The sequence below is a fragment of the Vicugna pacos genome, chromosome 24 (assembly GCF_048564905.1).
Source record: "Vicugna pacos chromosome 24, VicPac4, whole genome shotgun sequence".
NCBI classification, from domain to species: Eukaryota; Metazoa; Chordata; class Mammalia; order Artiodactyla; family Camelidae; genus Vicugna; species Vicugna pacos.
This window is the reverse complement of record NC_133010.1, coordinates 24548964-24563086: the sequence shown is the minus strand read 5'-3', so window position 1 is coordinate 24563086 and position 14123 is coordinate 24548964. Positions and strand designations below refer to the sequence as shown.

At 42.2% G+C, this 14123-nt stretch overlaps 1 protein-coding gene and 1 non-coding gene across 2 annotated transcripts in view; both read left to right on the top strand.

The window, feature by feature from the left end:
* Positions 1-14123, top strand: part of L3MBTL4 (L3MBTL histone methyl-lysine binding protein 4) — a 332768-nt gene that overhangs the window by 19155 nt on the left and 299490 nt on the right. The window lies entirely within an intron of this gene.
* LOC140689069 (U6 spliceosomal RNA) lies at positions 4213-4315 on the top strand. The gene has a single exon (XR_012063959.1). It is a non-coding gene; the product is annotated as a U6 spliceosomal RNA (small nuclear RNA).

Below are 14123 nucleotides of genomic sequence, written 5' to 3'. Positions count from 1 at the left end.
CAGTGATTCCACTCCCGGGAGGGATTGAAAATTGGTATTCAAGCAACTACTTTTACACAAATATTCAGAGACCCACTTGTCACAATAGCAAAAGGTAGAGACAAACTCAAAGTCATCAATGTATAAATGGCGAAACAAGATGTGGTATATCCGTGCGCTGAATTACTGTTCAGCCCCACAAGGGAATGAAGTAGTATTAGGTGAGCCTTGAAAACCTTACGCCAAGTGAAAGAGGCCAGATATCAAAGTTCACATAATATGTGATTCCATTTATGTGGATTATCCAGAAGAGGTAAGTGCGTAGGACTGGAAGCAGATTGGTGGTGGTTAGGGGCGAGAAGCTACAGGGAATGGCGAATGACTGTTTAATTGGTATGCAGTGTCCTTGGGGTGATGACAGTGTGTTGAAACTAGAGAGAATTGATGGTTGCACAACACTGTGACACTATGAAATACCACTGAATTACACACTTTAAGATGGTTACTTTTCTGTTACATGAATTTCATCTCAATTTTTTAAAATAAAAAATTGTATTTCCCCTTCTGGGTCATAGTCAAAAAAAGTTTGAAAGCCACTGAAATGGAAGGTCCTGTTTAGTCAGGTGTGACTGTTCTGGTGCAGCGCTGAGACCTCTCCTTTTGTTTTGAGCTGAGGGAGGAAGCCCCTTCCTCAGCTCCTTTCTAGAGGAAAGAATCAAGCATTTACCCTGTCTTTCCAAGGGTCCAGGCATGATCATCCATATGTAAACACTAAACAGAGAGAGTCAACCAGACAGTGTCCACCTCCTGATGGATGTATGGGGTACTATCTGTGAAGAACTCTTCTCAGGGGAGGCAGGGAAAGAAAGAAAATAACTGAAATCTAATCAGGCATCTAGATACAGTTCCTGTGTTACTGGGAGTACAGGTGATGGAGGAATAAGCCTGTTAAATGACACCATGGGGTTATAATCAGCAAATCTACAGTGTGAGAAACTGTGCAGGACAAACAACCCTGTTTATGAGATAAGGCGTGGGGGTGGGGAAGGGTGGGACAGCCTATGAACAGAGATTTCAGTAACTGATAAATCGGCTATTATGTGTGAACCTTGCCTGGATCCTGATTCAAAGAAACAAACTACAAAAAACCATGAACAGTACAATTAGGGAAATGTGAATACTAACTGGGTATTTGACCATGTTGTGGAATTACTGTTTGATGGGGGCGAGGGAAGGTAGTGGTTATTGATATTGTGATTATATTTAAAAAGGAAAGTCCTTGTTTTTTTTAAAGATACATAGAGAAATATTCACAGATAATATGATATGACATCTGAAATTTGCTTCAAAATAATTCAAGGGGGTAGGTGTTGGGTGGAAGGACAGAGGAGAAAAGCTTGACCATGAGCTGATAATTATTGAAGCAAAATAATTAGTGAATGATGGCTTATTGTGTCTACTTTTGATCATATTTGGGTTTTTCTGTGATAAATTATGTCAAATGTGTGAAAACAAAAATCTGTAAATAAAGCATTTAAAGAAAAAGCTACTGATAGCAGTAAACTAAAAGATAAAATACATTAGAATAGCCATAGGAAAATATTACAGATTTTCAGAAAAATAGTTTTGAGAATGACAAACCATATGGTGAACAAAATTTATCCATCTAAGAAACACAGTGAAACCTTTGTTTATGTTAACTGTGGGCCTGTTGGCTGACTTTTTGGAAAAGTCATTTAGAAAAAGCCTCACAAGTAACTCGAGAATTGAATATGGCAAAAATCGAGACAAACTATAAAGTTGGACTGTTACCAAGTTAGACATAAGATAGATAATCTTCACTGTAGCCAAACTCAGGCTGGAAAATTAGCCTAATCACCCAAAGGGATGAGAAATGTGATATTTTCTGTTATATTTGCACATCAACATTTTTAAACAGATGTATTTATTTGTACCGTTTCCTTTGTAATTAATGGGAAAAACAGAGAAGAACTTGAGTATGCACCCCTGACATAAATTTGTTCTCAGAGTCGAGGGAATCTCTTGGATTTCTGCAGATACAAGGAAGTCATTGATTCACCCATCCTTGGTCAGCAAATCTCTTGAAAAGTGGCCACCAGGATTACATGAATCTTACAGAGCAAAACCTCTGAAAACAGCCCATCCCCACTGAGGTTTAGCAAACTAAACTTCCTTTAATAATTCTCTCATATGCCTGAATAATTCCCTCTGGAATATTAACTTGTCCAGTTAATGGAGAAAAAGAAAGACCAGCATGCCATATTTCATAGTTATCTAGAGCCACTTAAAAAACCGTTAAGTGGTGCCACATGGTATGCTGAGACACTACAGTGCAGTGGCCTTTGTGCCTTTACCTTTGTAGGAGGCTGAGCCATGGAAAGTGTTGGATTGGCAGTTGGATACTTGACAAAGGGCAAGACTCCACTTATTAGCTACATGACCTTGAGCTGGTCTCACTTTCCTTTTTCCTTGTCTGTAAATTAGGACTCCAAGAGCAGAGCAGGATGACAGAGGGAGGGTCTTGTACTTTTCAAACATTCACCAAATTTAAAATAAAGTAGAATTCACCATTTTATGCCAATGGGTTGGACCATGCTTGACTCAACTTTTCAATCAATAAATAGCAAACACTGATTCAATGTCCATGAATTTCTGAGTTCTGTGTTCAGTACTAGGACAGAAGGATACGTAAAAAGCGCTCCTTCCCTTAGACCCATTAGGATTCACACGTGAGCAGATAGATAATACAGAACAATGTTTTTAAATAGCATGTGCTTTGGCAGCCCAGAAGTTCTCTTGGGTTAGTGTTTATTTGCTCCAGGTCTCAAAGAGGGGAGAGAAGAGGGGAGAGGCACAGGGTGGGCAAAACAACATTCAGGGCAAAGGAAAGGCCCAGAGACAGAGTTTAAGAAAATCCAAAGACATTGAGTAAATATCCCAAAGTGGCTTAAAAACGAGGAGTAGAGACTGCGAAGGAGTGGGTTGAGAACATCACCAGGGACCACGGCTGCCCCAGTGAGGAATTTGGGCTGTATCCTGTGGGCTCTTGGGGACCCACTGAGATTTTTCACCCAGGGAAGCCCACGATCAGTTTCTTGTTTCTCTACTGTTGTCAGCCTCCACAGATGGAGTTGTCCTCTTCCGAGCAACAATGCCAACGCGGTCTGAACTTTCTTATTCAGAAATGTCACAGGCAACTTAATACAGAGGCACTATGATCACGGTTCCCATGCTAATTATCTTGATAAAATGTAGCTGCAGCCCCTCAATGTGTGCAACTACTACTTGCAACTGGTTTTCACTGTAGACCTTATGTACACAAAATACAGGAGAATTCAGATTATATCTGGGCTGATTTGTTCATTGCATAAGGTCTGTCGCCAGATCAGTTTCTTTTCCTGGGCTATATGTGACGTATTTGTTTTCTGAAAGAGCTAATGTGACTCCCCAAATTGTCTTAACTTACTCACTGAGAGAGGATCTGAATTATGGTGGAATGCTGCCCCATCCCCCATTGAACACAGATACATAATTTATGCTTTACTGTTTGAAAATTCTGAAACGGATTTGGCCCCAGTGGTTTCAGAGAAGAAATCATGGCCCTGGAATGGCAGAGACTGATTCAGCACCACTCACATGTAAGGTGCTGTACATCCATCACCTCACTTGGTTCTCACTGTGCCCTACAAATGAGGTATTAATACTACCATTCTAATGATGGAGAAGCTGAGGCCCAGCAAAGTCCAACAATTCATCCAAGGTCCCACATCTCACAAGAGGTAGAGCCAAGACTCAGACCCAGGGCTGTTGGATTCCAAAGCCCATGTTCATTTCGCCATGTCTGAGGCTTCCCTGAGTCCCTTCTCAGCACGTCCCTTCTCAGCACGTCCCTACTCCCCAGCCCCATCAAGCCCCCACCACCAGCCTCCACAGTGGCCGTGGATTCTAGGATCCTTCCAGGTTGTGTAGATGCCAAGGAGGAGAAAGGTGTTGAGTGTCATTTCTCTTCTTGCCCCTCTGAACTCACAATGGGTGTCTTCCTGCAAGACCTATATTTTTATGCCGAGTCATTGCCATCTAGTGGTCATTTTAAAAATGAGTTTTACATAAAATATTAGGATGACATAGCATCATTTTTAACAGTGGGGAAGTTGGTCCTCAGTTGCTGTTGAAAAAAATAACATGATTTGCAGTAAAAAGGAAACTAACCGCTTGCTTTGGCAGCACATATACTAAAATTGGAACGATACAGAGAAGATTAGCATGGCCCCTGCGCAAGGATGACACGCAAATTCGTGAAGCGTTCCGTATTTTTTACACAAAACGTTATGGTAGCTTACAGAGAAAAAAATGTGACAATGAGTGTGTATATGTCCATGTATGATTGAAAAATTGTGCTGAACACTGGAATTTGACACAACATTGTAAAATGATTATAAATCTATAAAAAATGTTGAAAAAAAAAGGAAACTAACCAAAGTAAATACCTATAAAGAGAAATACATTTTAATTTTTACATTCTCGAGGTGAATGACTAACACAGTGGATGAGTTTTGCTATGGCTTTATAAAATCTCATCTATAAAAACTGACCTAAATAATCAGATTAAATCTCTGCGTAGGCTGCTTAGGGAAATAGAAGCTTTCTCTAAAACCGTTTTTTCAGCCTTGCTCTAAAGATTGCTAGGGACTGTCTCTGTTCTAATTATAATATTTACAATGCAGATTAACAGTTGCAGTGTGCTCCTCTTCATGAAATTAAAAACAGCCATACGCATCCTCATTTACATACATTCTTCTCCAAAACAGATGAACTCTGACTCATTTTTGGTAACAATGGTAAGATTTATCAACTTGAAGGTGGATTAAAGGAAATCAAAGCATTGCCCATCAAAAGAAAAAATTTTAGGTATTGTAAATACTAATTTAGTGTATTTCGGTTTAATATTTATTGAGCTTCTGGAAATTCCTGTAGTAGATTCAAATATGGACTCTGCAGTTTCTCGGCTTCAAGTTGTTTAGAATCTAGAGCCGGGAGATTGGCAAATACACGTTAAGGCAAAATTCAGAATGTGATGGTAAGAGAATCTGTCCAGTATATTTGGAAATGGGTATAGTCCAGGATTAAAATCCTCAAGACACACACTAGCTTGCTAGTTTCAGCGGCCAGGTCCTGGGAACTTCGTGACACCAAAGAGTTCTCAGATAAATTGAAATCAGCTACCTAATTAGTGGACCAGTAGGGGAGTTAAAGTTGCTTTGGGGTTAAAATGGGTACCTTTGGTGACCACAGTGCAGCCTTGCACCTGTTGTTCCAGCCTGAACCGTCAGAAGGAGAGTCCTGTGAACATCAGAATTGGGTGTGTCTTCCTGTCTACGCTGCCTGCAGGTTAAATGAATCTTGCAAGGAGGGAACATAAAATGAAGCCGATTCCAAAAATACACTTAATTTCAACATTATGTGGCTTGGAAGAAAAGAAGGAAAGGAAGTCTTCTACTTGCTGTTAAGTGTAGGGTTACAATGGGGGGTTGCCAGCCAGGCACCCAGGGTCCGTCCTTTTTGAAACTTAATAAGCCTCATCACGACTCAGAGGTAGATTTTTCCCATCAGCAGGTCTCTCTTGTGCTTCTTAATCTTTTAACTGTGAATTGTGACCGTGTCTTCCTTTGGTAAAACATTTGTTCGTGGGGTCCTTTTCACTGATTTCTCTCCATCCAAGTGAAGATGCGGTAGTAACGTGCTTTCCTTATTTTTGCCTCTGGGTGGCTCACTAGGAGCAAAGGCAGTAAAGGGTAAGGCTCAGCACGGATAGAAGAACCTGCTGACTTGGAACAGGGAAGGTGGAAGGTGAATGTCACACCAGAGAGGGGCTTCTGAATCACAGCCCAGAGGCAGCGCACGTGGTTGAGAGCAGAGAAGGGGCAAGGGACCCTGGGCAGCACCCAGTTGCTCCGCTGTTGATGAAGATTCACTCCACCCCTCCTCTACTCCAGAAATCAAACCACATACTCATTAGGGAAACAAGAGTTTCTCTTTTAGGAAAGGCCAGCATGGAATGCATCCCTTGGTCCATGTGGAAAATTAAAGTGATAAAATCACCAACACAAGGTGCAGAGCTCCAATATATATAAATGTCAAGTGAGCCTTTAAAAAAGCCAGACTTTTGATGAGGGGTGAAGCTCCCTAGGGTGTGGGTTCTCAGCACAGGGTCTGTTGGAAGGCACTAGCAGGATGGTGCTGGAGGGCCCCTACCGACCCCGAAGCCAGAGTGCTCGGGTTCAGACGGGATGGGCTCCCATGACCCTGGGCACGTTCCTCAGCCCTTCTGCCTAGATTCGCATTATCTATAAAGAGGGCCAGTAGTAGGACTTCCCTCACAGGGTTATTCCAAGGATAGAAGGGATGAAGACATAGAAGGCATTCAGCATAGTGCCTGGAACAGAGTCCCTCAATAAGCATTAGGCCTTATTATTGCTTATTTACAATGAAATTTTGAATTGGCTTTCAATAATTCTGTGTAAAAGTATTTGTCAAGTGACTCTTACATGCGATATATATTACTTAGAAGAAGAAAAGTTCCATGTTATCTATATGGAAAGAAAAATAAATAAGAATTAGTCAAGTACGATGGAAATACTTTGCATATTTTACCTAATTTAATATCCCCTGGGGGAGAAACTTTATGTCCATTTCACAGGCAAGAAAACAGAGACTCAGAAAAGTTAAATAATAGGTCATACAATAAGCTGATTGGAATTTAAAACCAGGGATATCTGATTCCAAATTATGGGTTATTTGTATTTCATCCCAAAGTTGGGTTTAATTGTTGAAATACGGTAGGCATTAATTTTCCTCTTAGCCACTTGGAATCCAAGGTAAAATAGAAACAGAATTGATGAATGCTCTTCTTTGACAGAATTAGACTATCAGAAAAACAGTAATGACCAGGGGGACAAATCTAAAAGAAATTCGTAAATATTTACTGAAAACTTCAAAGGGCAATATTCTCAAATGCAATACTGTGAAAAAACAAACAAAAAAGCTTCTTTGAGTAATTGATTTTTTGGGTGAGTGCCCCTTGCTGAACTCCAACTTACCCAAGATATTTCTAGAGGCAGTACTGGATAATAACATACAGATATTGTGTAGCTGTCACGTGATCTAGCTTGTTTCAGAAATCTTGGAAAACGTAAAAGAATGAATGTGAAGCACATCCTTTGGAGAATTTCTCCTTATATATCAATTTCTTGACAGAATTTCTCCAGAAGTTAGTAATTAATTTAGCACTGAGCTTGCAGAAAATGGCCGAAGTACTAAAGAACCAGGGCATAACTATATTCAGGATTCAGTGTAACTTTTTCCTTTTTTTTTAATTAAAAAATATTTTTTAAATGCCAGCATTCACCAACTGTGCAAAGAAAAAGTCATAAAAATAAAACTCCCGACCCTCAGTGTGTACAGGAAATAGAGAAAAAATTCAATAAAAAAAAAATTTTAGGTTTTGGCTTCTGTGGAGTTCCAACACACCATATGTACTTGGAAATCTTTTTGAATGATGAAATCAGCAATGTAGGAGAGATTCCAAGTAATTCACTGGTCTATTGGAAACCCAGGGCAGTACGGAAACAGTGGAGGAACTGTCACATTGAGATGTGATGGTAGCGTTAATGTGTTTAAAATGTTTAGAACCTTGGTGAAGGCTAGAAAAATGATAGAAACCAAGCACTAGTGCTCTGCCTAGTTTTGGGCTTGTTTTGTCATTTTAGCTCCTCTCCGACCTTGGAGAAATTTGTTCACATGCACACACTCCCACACACGTGAAAAGCCTCTTCCATCTCTCCAGCCACATGGCCCTCCTAAGCTCGTATATCCAGCGACCTACTTGACGTCACTTCAAGTTTAACATGATGAGAACCTAGCAAGCTACTTTTACCCATTTCAATAAATGGCAACTTGATGCTTCCAAGTTCAATTCATGGTGACAAAAACCTCTGGAATCATCCTTGGTTCCTTTCCTTCTCTCAGACCCCCATCTATGACGTCTGCGCCCTCTCCGCTCTGCCTTCAGAATCTATCTGGCACACAGCCGTTCTCACCAGCTGCACAGCCACCGTGGTCCACAGCCCCACACCTCTCTCCCCAGCTCAGTGCAGTGATTTCCAGCTGCTTTCCCAGCTGCCTCACTTGTTGCCTTTGGTCTGTCTTCAAAACAGCATTTGGAGTGACGCTATGACCATGTTAAGACAGATCATGTCAATCTGTTGCCTGAAACCTTCCAATGAGTTCCCTTCCTACTCAGGAACAGCCAGCATCCAGATGACGGCCAGAGGCCCTGCGCCATGTGTGGGTCCTGCCCCTTTGACTCTGACAGGACCGTCCCTCCTGCTCTATTCCTCTCTCTCTCACTCTCCACTCCAGATACTCCGAACTGTACCACACAACCAGTACACACCATGGCAGCCACCATGGTGGTGGTGGTTGTCAGGAGAAGGCTGCTCTGATACATGAATTGATTCATCACTTCAGCTTCCTCTGGCCACCTTTCCCGATCCTGCCATCCCTTCTTCTTTAAACCAAAACAGAGGAGATGGGTGGCCCATATCTGGCTGTCCCCAGAGCCGTGGGAGTAGGAAGGGCCTCTCACGAGTCCTGAAGTCAGTCATTAAAGTCATGGTCTCACTAGTTCTGTCTTTTGCCTTGTTCTGTTTGCTTTGCCGTGTAGCTAAGAGATTTTTCTGAAGCCAACCTCCCCCCTGGCTGCCTTAGCTCAGTCCGCTTTTGTCCTCTTTAAGAAGTTAGAATGATACTAGAGGAGAAAGAAAATATTTAAACCAAAATATTTTTTCTACCATGTTTGAAAGAATGTTAAGACTGCAGGGTTAACGAGTTGTGGGTAGTTATGGTGTGCTCAGCATTGGCTCATCATTAGAATTAAGTTTTGAAAAATGAAATAATATTGATGACGTATGATCTGTAATCACAGACAAAATATCACAGCGATGAACAGCAATAGGAAAAGATGCCCTCTCTCAAAGTCAGTGCTGTTCATTGGGAAAGCTAAAAGTCTCTTTTCGAATAATTGCATTCAAAGTGCTTTATTCATTTCTTTCTTGTGGTGGAACGATAACCCCAAGCTTACATAGACGGGGTTTAGTCTGATGGCCAGTGCAGTGGGAAAGAAGGGAAATGACCGCTCCGTGGGCAGACGTGGCGCCGTGGCCAGCAGCAGGGTCACATGGGTGGCTCCCTTCTGTTCTGGTTATGGTGCAACTTTCCTGGCACATGTAGAGCTGTGTTGTCACGGGCTGTATGTGTACACAGACCCCTTGAGAAAGAGATTTGGGGGTCCTCTCTTGGTGATGAAAGTAAATACCATCTAATGAGTACATCAAATGGGCAGGAATAATGTGAAGATTTAATAAGAAGACAAATTATTTTTAAGGCAGAAATGTGTGCTCTTGAAATCGTCCCTGGAATTTATGTGGATTTTGAAGCTGATATAGAACTCTATTTCAATCAGTGTCAATTGTGTCCACCAGGAGTTTTAAATTGAAATAATCCTTTCCTTTAGAACATTTGATGTCTGTCCATTAAGTCTCTAATTTCCTTATGCAATTCTGTGCCTGCCAGCTGGCCTATAACTGCACAGTGACTTGACATTGACAGTTGCTCATGTTCATTCTCAAGGCAGGTACTTCTTTCCAGGTCCATTTTTTGTTTGGTTTTTAGCCCATTTCATAATCAACTTTGACCTTAATTATCCACTTTCTAAAATCAATGAGAAGCAGTTATTGCTGCCTTCTCCAGATGTGGCACACAGATGAGTGAGACAACACTCTTGTCTCATTTTATGTTTTTCTTTCCAGTAATATTGATCGCCCCAATTTTCTCACTTCTCTCTGTGAAAGCCCATGACTGGGGCTGGGGGATGGGGACAGCTCATTTGTTAAATGAGCTCCACAGCAAATGAAATCAGTTCACACTTCTTTCCAGAGGCTAGCTAAAAGGGATATTTGCCTTCATGGGCCTGACCTAATCAGGTGAGCCTTTTAAAAGAGAGCTGAGGCCTTCCCTAAGTTTGTGCATGTGGGGCTCCTCCCTGTTCACGATGCTCTTCTCCTGACCATCTGCACTGCAGCCTTCAGACTTCCTTACCTAGCGCCGCAATAGCATTATATGTAACATCTCCTACTGGTTCTACTCTTCTCTTTGAGCTCTGATGGGTACAAGTTCAGTTTAAAAAAACACACACACACACACAAACTATGTATCTGTGTACATATCTTTGCTTCTAAAGAACTGCTTACAGAAGTTCACTTAGCAAACCACGAATTGCTCTAAGACAACTTGTCATCCAGGAAATGTCCTGTTCCCCCCCACCCAACACCTTATTTTTCTTTTAACTTTAGACCAGTGTTCCTCAAAGTGTGCCCACCTCCATCCCACCAGTAGCATCCATATCAGTGCAGAGCATGTTACCAATGCAACTTTCTCCTTCCCCATCCCAGGCCCACTGGACCAGAAACTTTGGGTCTGCAGTCCAGCGGTCTCACAAGCTGTCTGTGTGATTCTGATGCGTGTTGAAGTTTGAGAGCCAACTTAAGCCATGGTGTAAGTTACAGGTATTTGCAAAAGTTTCTTAAATCATGTAATGTGAAATAAAGCTGAAAAATTCCTTAATTTATGAAACTCATGTGTCATTGGTCCACTTTAGAGCCTGCTCTGTCTCTGCCTTGGAAGGGAGCTCTTCCAAATGGGGTGCTTGAGTTTTGCCCACAGGACAGTGACAGTGCAGACCGCCAGTCTCTCATCCCATAGTACTGTCACCAACCTCCCGGTGGCCTTAGGACTTCATGTGTCATTGCTCACTGCCTAACTCTTTGCTGGCTGGAACGCTGTTACTTGGGACTTGAAAGTTGTTCCAAGGTCAGATAATAGTTGATTCCAAGCGAAATCAGTCCTCTTCCTTGCTTCCCAACTTTGCATCCCAATCTGTCAGGCCTGGCCTTTGTCCCAGCGACTGTCCTGTCTGTTCAGGAGTAATTAGATTAGTCTCCCAAATTAGCTTCGCTGATGACAAGTTGGTGCCCTTGGAATTATTTAGTGCATTTGATGCCGACTTTGATCTTTTTGCTTTATTTGACCCCACATCCACAAGTTGGACTCCTTCCTCCAGCCAACCATGTCAGAAATATGTGGGTTTTTTGTCCCAACTGAAACTGGATGAGACCAGCCATTGGAAATACACCACTCCTTAGAAAATTAACTCAAGGTGCTCAACCAGTGGTGGGCCAGTGGGATCAACCCAAGCCCTCCTTAAACACGGAAGGGAGTCCACTCTGCACATCCTCTCAGCCCTCAGTTAGCATCTCTGCATTCTCACAGGAAGTAGAACTTTAAGTGGTACTTACTTGTGTGCTTAGTTTTCTATTCTGAAGCAATATCATCTTGCTGTCTCACTATGAGGAAAGAGACCAAAGATGACGGGGTTGCTGCAGATTTGAATAACCTAATTTACTCAAGTTTAACATCTCTGCATTTCCAAATTCAACTCCATTTAAATAAGGATATTTTATTTCTTCTCTAAGATAAGAATTCATGCACAATGCTCTTTTCACAACCCAAGCTTCCTAGATGGCCTGGGGCCAAACAGAAAGGCCAAGTAGTAGCATTATTCTAAAAATCATTCTAAAAACACTATTCTTTTTTAAAGTTCATGATAATTTTTATAATATATATTCACATCACACCCTCATTTGATATGGGTAAAAACTGTTTTCTCTAAATAGATTTGGGGGTGGGAGGTGCAGAAGGAAGAAAACCTAAGCTGAAACAGTTAAGTCAAACCGTGTACCCTGGTAGGTTAGGTCGACTTCATTCATTCACTCTTCCATTTATCTCTTCATCCATCCATTTCTTCATTCATTCGTATGGTTGAGTGCCTCCAGTACATGAGCCAGGGTCCAGTTATGAAATAATTTGTGTGTGTGTGTGTATACATGTATAGGCTATACTCTAAAAATGCTTTTAACTTTTAACATAGCTGTTATTTTATAGTCTCATGTGTGCATTATTTTTATCGTTTTACCGTTAGGAATAATTGACTTAACCTTCCCACATACATGAAGTAAAGAGAATCTCATATTCGTAGAAAAGAAGCTTCAGCCAGCCACTCGTTCCAAAATGTCAATGTAGTGTGTTAAAATGCCAAAGATTCATATTGGGAGGGTGAAAGCAAACATCACGGCGGCACAAAACAAACACTATTACCAGACTGATGCATTTTTCATCGATTCTTATTGTTTTCCTGTTCCTTTAGGTTGGCTGGTACCTGTGTATGTGGCTGACTCTGAGTGAATGAACTCGGTGTAGGGGATGTTAGCACTTTAATCAAGGGAGAAATCCTGCCTGAGTAACACTTGGGCTATTGGGTCTCAGGCCATCAGCACAGTCCAGTCTGTAAAACAAAATATTCTTGAGTTTCTCAAGTGTTCGTAAACTGGTTCTACCCTGACTTTTTTGAGCAAAGCCTTCCCCTTGGTAAAATAAGCAGCCCTTTTACCCCTTTTCTGTTCGTTCATCTCTGTTATCCTCAGACCTTAATCAGAAAGATGAGCTCTCTAGGCAACATTTGACCTAACTCTGATTTTTGCTTTGCTCAATGCACACGGTGACTTGCCTAACGTGCTGATTCCTTTCCTGGATTAGAAGGAGTGAGAATGAAGAATGAAGTAGTTGAAGAACGGCTGACTCTCCAGTCCCCTCTCCCCTCTTAGTAAATTTGCAGGCAGACCATGTAGGCAAGACAGCATCTGAAGGAAGGTCAGGAGAAGTCAGCGGGTCTGCACGTGATGGGAAAATGACAAAGAATTTGACCTCCTACCCTAATGAACTGAGATTGTACCCCCCTTTCCCCTTTAAAAATTGTCATGGCTGAGCAGAATCTTGGAGATGGTCTCTGGATGGAAGTCTGCATTCTCCCCGGATTGCCAGCTTTTCCAAATAAAGCAACTTTCCTTTCCACTGACACTTACCTCCCAATTATGGTCTTTTGAGCGATGAGCAGGCGAACCTGAGCTCTGTCACAGTAAAGCCTGGTCACAGAAGGACAATTCCCAGCACGAAGATGGAACCTTAATTAGGCAGCAGGATGGGGTACAGTGCTTTCTTCAAACCTTGAGTTGTGAAATCAGTTTAGTGTGGCGTGTCCAGCAGGGAATGGACCAGAACAGAGTAGACTGGAAAAGACTAGAAAGTATCAGAATGGATCTCATGGCATGTCATATGGGTAGGAATTGCTTGGGGAAACCTTTTCTGTAATATGGCATCATTTATATCTATTTATATCATCAGCCTTTCTCTCTCTACCAAATCTTCCCACGATTATACACATGCAATTATTTCATTTTAAAACAAAACCAAACCTCGCCTGATTCCACTATTCACCCTGACTGTTGCTCCAGTGCATTCCTTTAAAGCAGTTTCCTGAAAGGGGTGTCTGTATGTTCTCATTTCTTTCCTTCCCTTCCGTCTTGACTGCCTTGCCCTCAGCCTTGTAAGCCCACCACTCCAGCAGGACTGCTACAGTCAGAGTCACCAGTGGTGAGCACATTTCCGAGTCCAGTGGTACCTTCTCAGCCCTCCTCTTGCTTGGCCAGCCATCAGCCCTGACCATGGTGGTTCACCCTCCCTTCTGTGAAACAGCTCCTTGCAGCCCTCCAGTGCCCCTAGTCTGGTCCAAGCCACTCTCCTTCGTCCTGTTCTGTTGTGCTAGTGTCCTAGCTGGTCTTCTTGCTTAATGCTCTCACCTACTACCCACCCTCTACAGTCTGTGCTCAACATAACAGTTGAATCATGTCACTTCTTTGCTTTAAAATCTCTATTGACTTCACATGTCATTCAAGGTTAAGGTCAACAACTTTATAGCAGCCCCTGCCCAGTCGCCTGCCCACCTCCCCACCCAGCCTCATTGTCCACTGCTCTCATTCAGCTCCACCATCTCTGCCCACACTGCCCTTCTCCATGTTTCCCAAACCCACCAGGCTGCTCCTCTTGCTGGACCTCTGCACTTGCCATTCCTCTGCCTGGAACACTCTCCCCCAGATCCTTGCTCAACCTGGTCC